Below are 4,044 nucleotides of genomic sequence, written 5' to 3'. Positions count from 1 at the left end.
ATATGCACTGTTTAAGCATACATTCAGAAAACAAAAGTGTTGCCACCACATCAAAATAATTAAACTGTTATAAAATTCAAAATTCATGCAATTCTTATCTTTTTCAATTAAGAACATTGTTTATTTAAGAAAGGTGATGGATTCATAGGACATTCATAACTTTAAGGCATAGACACTAAGACACTAATGATCATAAGACACAAACATGGACAAACATAAAGCATAAATTTTCGAAAAACAAGAAAATAAAGAACAAGGAGATTAAAGAACGGGTCCACCTTAGTGATGGCGGCTTGTTCTTCCTCTTGAAGGTCTTATGGAGTGCTTGAGCTCCTCAATATCTCTTCCTTGTCTTTGTTGCTCCTCTCTCATGATTCTTTGATCTTCTCTAATTTCATGGAGGAGGATGGAATGTTCTTGGTGCTCCACCCTTAGTTGTCCCATGTTGGAACTCAGTTCTCCTAGGGAGGTGTTTAGTTGCTCCCAATAGTCTTGTGGAGGAAAGTGCATCCCTTGAGGCATCTCAGGGATTTCATGATGAGAGGGGTTCTTTTGTTTGCTCCATCCTTTTTTTAGTGATGGGCTTGTCCTCATCAATGGGCATGTCTCCCTCTATGTCAACTCCAACTGAATAACAGAGGTGACAAATGAGTTGAGGAAAGGCTAACCTTGCTAAGATAGAGGACTTGTCCGCCACCTTATAGAGTTCTTGGGCTATAACCTCATGAACTTCCACTTCTTCTCCAATCATGATGCTATGAATCATGATGGCCCGGTCTAGAGTAACCTCAGACCGGTTGCTAGTGGGAATGATTGAGCGTTGGATAAACTCCAACCATCCTCTAGCCACGGGCTTGAGGTCATGCCTTCTCAATTGAACCGGCTTTCCTCTTGAATCTCTCTTCCATTGTGCGCCCTCTTCACATATGACTGTGAGGACTTGGTCCAACCTTTGATCAAAGTTGACCCTTCTAGTGTAAGGATGTTCATCTCCTTGCATCATGGGCAAGTTGAATGCCAACCTTACATTTTCCGGACTAAAATCTAAGTATTTCCCCCGAACCATAGTAAGCCAATTCTTTGGATCCGGGTTCATACTTTGATCATGGTTCTTGATGATCCATGCATTGGCATAGAACTCCTGAACCATCAAGATTCCGACTTGTTGAATGGGGTTGGTAAGAACTTCCCAACCTCTTCTTCGGATCTCATGTCGGATCTTCGGATGTTCACTCTTTTTGAGTGAAAAAGGGACCTCGGGGATCACCTTCTTCAAGGCCACAACTTCATAGAAGTGGTCTTGATGCACCCTTGAGATGAATCTCTCCATCTCCCATGACTCGGAGGTGGAAGCTTTTGCCTTCCCTTTCCTCTTTCTAGAGGTTTCTCCGGCCTTGGATGCCATAAATGGTTATGGAAAAACAAAAAGCAATGCTTTTACCACACCAAACTTAAAAGGTTTGCTCGTCCTCGAGCAAAAGAAGAAAGAAAAGAGTAGAAGAAGAAGAAATGAGGAAGAAGGGAATGGCTTTTGTGTTCGGCCAAAGAGGGGGAGAAGTGGTGTTTAGGTTGTGTGAAAATGAAGGAGTGAAGAAGGGTTTATATAGGAGAGGAGGGGCTTATGGTTCGGTCATGTATGGGTGGGTTTGGGAGGGAAAGTGGTTTGAATTTGAATGGTAAGGTAGGTGTGGTTTTATGAAGGATGGATGTGAGTGGTGAAGAGAAAGATGGGATTGGATAGGTGAAGGGTTTTTGGGGAAGAGGTATGGAAGTGATTGGTGAATGGGTGAAGAAGAAAGAGGGTGGTGGGGTAGGTGGGGATCCTGTGGGGTCCACAGATCCTGAGGTGTCAAGGAAAAGTCATCCCTGTACCAAATGGCATGCAAAATCACGTTTTGAGCCAATTCTGGCGTTAAACGCCGGGCTGGTGCCCATTTCTGGCGTTTAACGCCAGGTTCTTGCCCTTTCCTGGCGTTTAACGCCAGTCTGGTGCCCCTTTCTGGCGTTAAACCCCAGAATGGTGCCAGACTGGGCGTTAAACGCCCATCTGCTAGCCTCACTGGCGTTTAAACGCCAGTAGGTTCTTCCTCCAGGGTGTGCTGTTTTTCTTCCTATTTTTCATTCTGTTTTTGCTTTTTCAATTGATTTTGTGACTTCTCATGATCATCAACCTACAAAATAAAATAAAATAACAAAGGAAAATATAAAATATAACATTGGGTTGCCTCCCAACAAGCGCTTCTTTAATGTCAGTAGCTTGACAGAGGGCTCTCATGGAGCCTCACATTTTCTCAGAGCAATGTTGGAACCTCCCAACACCAAACTTAGAGTTTGAATGTGGGGGTTCAACACCAAACTTAGAGTTTGGTTGTGGCCTCCCAACACCAAACTTAGAGTTTGACTGTGGGGGCTCTGTTTGACTCTGATTTGAGAGAAGCTCTTCATGCTTCCTCTCCATGGTGACAGAGGGGTATCCTTGAGCCTTAAACACAAAGGATTCTTCATTCACTTGAATGATCAGTTCACCTCCATCAACATCAATCACAGCCTTTGCTGTGGCAAGGATGGGTCTGCCAAGGATGATGGATTCATCCATGCACTTCCCAGTCTCTAGGACTATGAAATCAGCAGGGATGTAATGGTCTTCAATCTTTACCAGAACATCCTCTACAAGTCCTAAGCTTGTTTTCTTGAATGTCTGCCATCTCTAGTGAGATTCTTGCAGCTTGTACCTCAAAGATCCCTAGCTTCTCCATTACAGAGAGAGGCATGAGGTTTACACTTGACCCTAAGTCACACAGAGCCTTCTTGAAGGTCATGGTGCCTATGGTACAAGGTAGTGAAAACTTCCCAGGGTCTTGTCTCTTTTGAGGTAATTTCTGCCTAGACAAGTCATCCAGTTCTTTGGTGAGCAAAGGAGGTTCGTTCTCCCAAGTCTCATTTCCAAATAACTTGTCATTTAGCTTCATGATTGCTCCAAGGTATTTAGCAACTTGCTCTTCAGTGACATAGTCATCCTCTTCAGAGGAGGAATACTCATCAGAGCTCATGAAAGGCAGAAGTAAGTCCAATGGAATCTCTATGGTCTCATTTTGAGCCTCAGATTCCCACGGTTCCTCATTGGGGAACTCACTGGAGGTCAGTGCACGCCCATTGAGATCTTCCTCAGTGGCGTTCACTTCCTCTCCTTCCTCTCCAAATTCGGCCATGTTGATGGCCTTGCACTCTCCTTTTGGATTTTCTTCTGTATTGCTTGGAAGAGTACTAGGAGGGAGTTCAGTAATTTTCTTGCTCAGCTGTCCCACTTGTGCCTCCAAATTCCTAATGGAGGACCTTGTTTCAGTCATGAAACTTTGAGTGGTTTTGATTAGATCAGAGACTATGGTTGCTAAGTCAGAGTGGCTCTACTTAGAACTCTCTGTCTGTTGCTGAGAAGATGATGGAAAAGGCTTGCCATTGCCAAACCTGTTTCTTCCACCATTATTGTTGTTGAAACCTTGCTGAGGTCTCTCTTGATTCTTCCATGAGAGATTTGGGTGATTTCTCCATGAAGAATTATAGGTGTTTCCATAGGGTTCTCCTAGGTAATTCACCTCTTCCATTGAAGGGTTCTCAGGATCATAAGCTTCTTCTTCAGATGAAGCATCCTTAGTACTGCTTGGTGCATTTTGCATTCAGACAGACTTTGAGAGATCAAATTGACTTGTTGAGTCAATATCTTGTTCTGAGCCAGAATGGCATTCAGAGTATCAATCTCAAGAGCTCCTTTCTTCTGATTAGTCCCATTGTTCACAGGATTCCTTTCAGAAGTGTACATGAATTGGTTATTTGCAACCATTTCAATTAGCTCTTGAGCTTCTGTAGGCGTCTTCTTCAGATGAAGAGATCCTCCAGCAGAGCTATCCAAAGACATCTTGGATAGTTCAGAGAGACCATCATAGAAAATACCTATGATGCTCCATTCAGAAAGCATGTCAGAAAGACATTTTCTGATCAATTGTTTGTATCTTTCCCAAGTTTCATAGAGGGATTCTCCATCCTTCT

Source organism: Arachis stenosperma, chromosome 10 (genome assembly GCF_014773155.1).
Source record: "Arachis stenosperma cultivar V10309 chromosome 10, arast.V10309.gnm1.PFL2, whole genome shotgun sequence".
NCBI classification, from domain to species: Eukaryota; Viridiplantae; Streptophyta; class Magnoliopsida; order Fabales; family Fabaceae; genus Arachis; species Arachis stenosperma.
Note: the sequence above shows the minus strand (reverse complement) of the source record.